Raw genomic sequence first — 7556 nt, 5'->3', positions numbered from 1 at the left:
GCTGGGGCTCTTTAGCTTGGAGGAGACTGAGGGGTGACCTCATGAATGTTTATAAATATGTAAAGGGCAAGTGTCACGAGGATGGAGCCAGGCTCTTCTCGGTGACAACCAGTGATAAGACAAGGGGCAATGGGTGCAAACTGGAACAAAAGAGGTTCCACTTAAATATGAGAAGAAACTTCTTCACAGTGAGGGTGACAGACACTGGAACAGGCTGCCCAGGGGGGTTGTGGAGTCTCCTACTCTGGAGACATTCAAAACCCGCCTGGACGCCGTCCCGTGTAACCTCATCTGGTTGTTCCTGCTCTGGCAGGGGGATTGGACTGGATGACCTTTCCAGGTCCCTTCCAATCCCTGACATTCTGTGATTCTGTGAAAACCGTGAGGAGCAGCTAATGCAGGCGTGTGGAAACTTGGTCACAGCAGGAGAGGCAGCGTGTCCACTTCCCAAACACTGTTATTTGTAGAGGACACAAGTACTGTACAGGAGGAAGAGGAGACAGTGGAGCTTCCAGATGCAGCACTGGCTGACCAGCAATATGTCTAAATATTTTGAGTGATACCAAAGTGTGCAACTGCTTTTCCACTTCTCACTGCTGTTACAAGGTATTAATGAGGATCAGAGAGGAGTAGATATGTCTTTTCTATCCCGCAAGAGAAACTCTGCCTGCTCCCTTTACAGTTGCAGGGGGGCCCTCACATGTTTACTGACTCAAATGCTTCCTCCTTCAGCTTCAGAAGACGACACACAGTATCTCCGTCCTTTCCTTGGCAAAGTCCTGTGAGCACACCTGATAACACAAAGATCCTGGAGCTGAGCATCTGCTATTTGAGATGCATGCACCACGGGACACAGAAATACTTCTCCTTATTTTATATCTCAGCTCCATGAACTAGTGAGAGAAGATAGACTTTGCTCAGTGGGACTCTTAATTCCTTACTTTATCTGTGTTTTATTGCTATTTCCAAATTTTAAAATCTAATTGAATTTGGGATCATAACCAAAAAAAAAAAAAAAAAAGGAATGCAAGAGCAGGAAATGAGATGTGGCCTATTTCAGTTGCTTCTCCTTGCTCAGATCTTACCAGAGAGATTTTTCTCTGGCATAAAGCATCTTGGTCCATCTTATTCACCATGAAACAGAGGTGGCAAGCTCTTGGATACTGAGCTACAGCTCTGTACTGTAGCAAAAAGTGCTGTCATGTCCATACTGTGTCATCAAGCACTCTGCTCTGGTGGAGCTACAGTGGATTCCAGTCCTGCTTTGATAATTATCATAAAAACCTATCAAAACATCTAAAGACTTTGCAATTAAATGGTTGTTTCTGATTACATTGCTCATTTGAATATGGGATTTGGAAACATCAAGCATGTTTACCTTTCAGTCTGACAAGCAGAAATCTACTTCTCACCTATTTCTTCTCTAGTAAAAGCAGTTTGTACAATTTTAAGAATTTTTCATTGAAGATTCAGAATTATAAAAGTATGCCAAGTAATTAATTGATATTACATTTAAAAAGATGAATTTAGATTATATTAACAGTGTATTGCAATGTTCTGAAGAAACTGAAAAATACTTATTCTTCCTATCCAATCAGCTGTCCAAAGTTTCCAGAGACACAGGGGCAGAGCTACTGCAGCTGTTGAAACAAGGATGGGAATTGGTAAGCAGAGGCTGGGAAGGATCTGGGATTTGTTTATTTTCCCTGAAGCTGTTACAGGAAAAAAAAAGAAACTGGACAGGTGGAAAGCCTGTTGTCAACACTGCGCTTCCTCTGCTTCTGCTCACGGAGAACAGCCATACCCAGGTCTTGGTCCTGACTTGCTGGGAATGTGTGTTGTACACCCCAGATAAAAGGATTTATCGTGAAGGAACACTCTGGTGTGAGCAGCTGGAGTAGATAGCATTGTTCTGAGAACGTGCTTCATCAACAGTGTGAACTGAGGAGCCTTCAGAGACACTAATTTGGCTGAACTGAGGACTAGACTTCAGGGTGCTATTTCTGAAGAAGGAAACTGGTCATTGCTTGCAGCAGACTGTTCTCCTACATTCAAGCCCTATTCCCATTAAGCTGAAGAGCCTTTGAACCCCCAAAAAGCTAAAGAAAAGAAAAATCCCAAATGGCTGAGAAAGCATAGGACACAGAATCTGTCCATTGGACTAGAAGGCCCATGGTCAAATGTCAAATGCACATATACATGTTTGACCAAAAAGTGGAAGACATGGCTGTTGATGGTTAGAGGAACCCTTCTGAGGCAAACAAAAGCAGCAGTTTAATGATGTGATCAACAGAATCGCAGAATGTCAGGGATTGGAAGGGACCTCGAAAGATCATCTAGTCCAATCCCCCTGCTGGAGCAGGAACACCGAGATGAGGTTACACAGGAAGGCGTCCAGACCGGTTTTGAATGTCTCCAGGGAAGGAGACTCCACAACCCCCCTGAGCAGCCTGTTCCAGTGTTCTGTCACCCTCACTGTGAAGAAGTTTCTTCTCATATTTAAGTGGAACCTCCTTTGTTCCAGTTTGCACCCATTGCCCCTTGTCTTATCACTGGTTGTCACCGAGAAGAGCCTGGCTCCATCCTCGTGACACTTGCCCTTTACATATTTATAAACATTCATGAGGTCACCCCTCAGTCTCCTCTAAGCTAAAGAGCCCCAGCTCCCTCAGCCTTTCCTCATAAGGGAGATGCTCCACTCCCTTACTCGTCTTCGTTGCTCTGCGCTGGACTCTCTCCAGCAGTTCCCTGTCCTTCTTGAACTGAGGGCCCCAGAACTGGACACAGTATTCCAGGTGTGGTCTCACCAGGGCAGAGTAGAGGGGGAGGAGAACCTCCCTCGACCTACTAACCACCCCCCATCTAATACACCCCAGGATGCCATTGGCCTTCTTGGCCACAAGGGCACAGTCCTGGCTCCCTGTCATCCTTCTGTCCACCAGGACCCCTAGGTCCCTTTCCCCTACACTGCTCTCTAACAGGTTGTTCCCTGACTTATACTGGAACCTGGGGTTGTTCCTGCCCAGATGTAAGACTCTACACTTGCCCCCGTTATATTTCTTTAAATTTTTCCCTGCCCAACTCTCCAGCCTGTCCAGGTCTCGCTGAATAGCAGCACTCCAGTCTCCAGAGAGACTGAACACATGAAACAAGATCAAAGTGCAAAGGTTGATGAGGTTTATCTGGTCTTTGACCACTGCCCTGTGCTTACTCATAGGAGTATTAACATTGTCAGGTGTATATGACATGCCATAGGCAGGCTCAAACAAATTACGTGTACTGAGAAGGGCTGAGGGTTTTTTGTTACTGCATAAGCATGTTGCAACAGTGTCAATACCAAGAATGTTAATAACTTCCTTCTGTTTTAAGCAATCCTCATCAGATCCTCCAGTTCCAGTACTGGGGTTTTTTAAGTCTTTAAAAGGTTTTCCTTTGGCCTACAACACATTTTGCAGAGCTGAAATATTCTGCTTATATTACAACCACTTCCAAGCAATTTAGTGATTGCAAACTGTGTGTGTGGGAAGAACACAAGGTGGTTGCTATGGTGTTTTGAACTTTTTGTGCCTTTATTCAGAGGAAGAGAGCCCTACATTCCCAGAGAGACTTGCTATTTGCACTGTGCTCTTTGCTCTCTAAGTGCTTCGTAAAATGATTGCACCAACCCAGCTCTAATGGATTACAGATTAGGTAGAGCACAGGATTGTTCTTTCATTTTGTCTCCCAAGATATTTTGCTTAAGCAATAGATAATAATTTACAGAAGCGATTGTTTAGTCTACACTCATGCTATGTTGTATTTATTTTTTTGTTGGAGGAAGTGGCTCTGTGATTATTTGGGATCTGCAGGGGGACCAATATTCCAGCAGATAATTGCAAACCGATCCCAGTACAATTCTCTGTAGCCCCTCTCCTGGAATTTATTTCAATAGGTGCTGCAGCACCTCTGAGGAGGGGCCAAGTGACTTTTAACCTCGGAGTTTTACATTCAAGGTTCTGTTTGTTAAAATTATTTTAACATTTGTTTAACTTTAGCATTCATCTAACAAAATTTGAAAAATATCTTTGTGTTAGCCTGACCTATCTTAGCAATACTTAAAAAGCTCAAGTCTGTGTATAAAACATCCGAAAAGTTTTCCATCAATACAGGGAAGAGGGCACTCCCTGTTCCTAATATTTATTATCAGCAGGGGAGTGGGAGAAAAAAATGCATTTGAAAAATTCAAGTCATCATTTCTCAAGCCTTCCTCATGCATATTATAGATTTTTCTTTCTTTAAAATGTGAATGAAGTAGGGAATCCATGAAGTCAGTGTAAATGTTCTATGTTGGAGGCTCTTCAGATTTCAGAGGAAAAAGCCAGGCTGTGTTTATTTTTGTACTTCTGGTACTCATGAAAAAATCAATGGTTGTGGTATTAGGAATAGCTGCTTCTGCTTGTACCCTTGAGCTTTGCCACTCTAACTATTATTTCCATATTCCCATGCATGCATATTTTTTTCTTCCATGCTGCTTCACTTCATTCCCTCACAAAGTATTTCTCAGCCCTTTCCAGTGGTAAAGTTGGAAGGAAGATAGGATGCACCAGGAATGTTTTGTATCATTTAATGTAACTTTCTTTAACTAGGTTTCCTTCAATAAAGATGTATTTCAGTTTAGCAGATGTAGTAGGTATCCTGATTACAGATGCAACCACACGATCTAGTATTATTTCGCTCTCTGTTTAGGTGGTTGAAAATACCTTCAACAGGTGCTGCAATACAAAGAATTACCAATATTTGTCTCCCTTGGAATGACTCTTGCAGGATCTAGTTTACATGAAACCAGGTCCCTGTATTTGAATACAACTGGCAAACTATTAAATACAGGTTTGTGGCTAGCAGAGATCAGACCAATGTGACTCATCATCATGTTAAATAATGATGATGAAACTTTGTTTTGTGTCATCTAAAACGTTCACAGAAGAGTTAAAATAAAGGTTAAAAATTGGTGATATGTAGCTGAATATAATGTTGAGAAAAGTGAATTAACTTAAAATTGATTGTTTTGCTCAGAAACCAAAGATAACAATCCACAGCATGCTGAAAACTCAGAATATGAGACAGCACTGTATACAACAAATTGAAAATAAGCAAATACATTAAGGACATTTCTCTTGATCAAATTATTTTTTTCATTAAAAATTTTAACAGAAGCTGCTACAGAAATTGGAGAATTTTCATAAGAGTACAGTAGAGCTGGATGTTGAATCTAGGTTAAATTTCCTCCTGGCTCCAAGGAATCTTTACTGTAGCTTAAGGTGAAACATTTTTGGTTTTATTTACCTATTTTCTTTCCTTTATAAACATTTCAAAGTGGATAACAATTTGCATCTTGTGTTTCAAACACAAACCCAAAGAATTTTAGAATGCTTTGTAATAATGTAAGAAAATGCAAACAAACAGAAAACCAAACCCCCAACAACTTCCATATACATTTGATAAACTCTTGTTCTACATACATGAACGCTATGGCTCCAGCTGAATTCAGTGGAGTCAGAAATATGTCCAGTTAATCTTTTTCCTTTTGGCAATTTCTTAGACTTTCTTTAGCATGTTAATAGTGAAAAATATTTCTAAGCATAAGACATAAACAAGATGATATTAAAAATCTCTACTTTCTGCAAAGAATATAGCCTAGTTTAGCAACAGATTTAAAAAAAAAAATATTTTTGAAAATTTCTAGCTGTATTTTTAATAGAGATTTCAACCAGTCTATCAGAGTGTGCTAGAAATCTTGCTGCTTAGAATTTAGGATCACATAATGTTGTAACTGGGACTATTTTCATATGACACAACATTCAACCTTCAGATTCTGTTCGAGTTACTCAATGTTTTTACTATTTTAGCAGATTATTAAAATTAAATGTAAGTATTATTCAGTGCTGATGTGATCTTTCAGGAATTACTTAGTGCATATTGAGTGCTTTTGTAATACAAGACCTGTACATGACTGTAAGCACATGATTAGTCCCATTGATCGCAACAAAAATTATCATGCACATAAATTAGGAACATTCTTAAAATATCTTGTTGACCTATGGAGACAGTTTACTTTCCTATCAGTCTAAAAATATGACCTATCTGGTTCTAACTATGGCTGAGAATATCAGGTAAAGACTTTCTTTACAATATTTGCAATCCTAAAATTTAATACCAGGAAGAAATTAATTCCTCCTTCCAATGCATCATCTAATTTAAAAATCATCTATGAAAAAAAAAGCCAAAACAAAACCAAAACAGCAATATCTGGCTAAAGATACCAGGGAAGTATATATTCTTCAATCCTCTGAAGTATGCTGGAGTAGGAGAATTTGTATAGATGTGCAAATACAAGTACATGGTATTGTAGTGTGTATGCCCTAGATTACTACTGAATGTTTAGTTATTTTATTTTGTCTTTGAATATTTAAAACTTCAAGTTTAACTTCACAGGTATCCTGTTTTCTCTATGCTCAAAACAGTTAAGCTTAGTAAAACTTAAAACCTTAATCAAGGGACAAGATTCCAGTGTGCTTCTGTCTGGGAAACATAATCTTCTTTATCCTAAAATGCTTTTTTCAACATGTTGACGTTTTTAGCCAGATACAAGAAAAAAGTCCTTAGCAGATCTCCATGGGATTACTTTTGTTTCACAGCAGGAAAATGAAATAACACATTTATAATATGTTCTCTGCTCATCAGTATTTTCCTTCATAGAGCAAGGGGAGTAGATAGAACTCCTTAGGGAAAGAAACAGTGGCATGGACACTGCGGTTTAGTATATGTGTTCTAATTAACAGTTTAATAGAGGATGCCAGTAGCACAGTAAAAACCAAATGCACCAAAGAATTTGCTATGTTGCATGCCAGTTTGCTCACTATCTGGCATTAAAAAGTATTTTAATCTGCAGAAACTAGGAAAGAAATCAATGCCAATTGTTCATTTCTGAAATTTGGGGAAGAAATTGGATTGTGTTATGAGTAATGAATCTGGTAACTAAAGCAGTGGAAATACAGTGCAGCTTTAACAGGGTAGGTATGTTTTAGCATTAGTGAGAGATGGTACATGGCCACATGATGGCAGCAGAGGCTGAGATATTATTTTTTTTTCCGACATTGTAAACTGTGGCTAAACAGGATATAGCCTAAAGTTCCTAACTGGTTCTTTGGGTTCTAGACAATATATATTACGTATGTTTTCACTTAAAAAGATGTGGCATGTTCATCAGCCTAGATGTTCTGGGGAGATTCACAACATGCTTTTAATTTAAAAATTAATGAGGACTTTTTTTTTTCCAGTGAAACAGTACTTTTCATCTCATTTGCCAATATTTCCATTTTTCTTCCTCAGTTAGTTTAGTTCTACCTGAAAGAGTAGGCATATTTCAATAAAACCAAAACTTTTCCTAATACTTCTGTCCACAGGAAAAAAAAACCCTGCATTATAAAAACCCATTTTGGGGGAAACCAGAAACTTAAGGTCTAGAATGCCTTAAATTTTTAAGAGAAGGACTGAGAAAACTGCTTGTTCTAATACAG

This window comes from Nesoenas mayeri, assembly GCF_963082525.1.
Source record: "Nesoenas mayeri genome assembly, chromosome: 2".
In the NCBI taxonomy this organism is placed as follows: Eukaryota; Metazoa; Chordata; class Aves; order Columbiformes; family Columbidae; genus Nesoenas; species Nesoenas mayeri.
The sequence above is the reverse complement of the archived record's forward strand: the minus strand, read 5'-3'. Positions refer to the sequence as shown.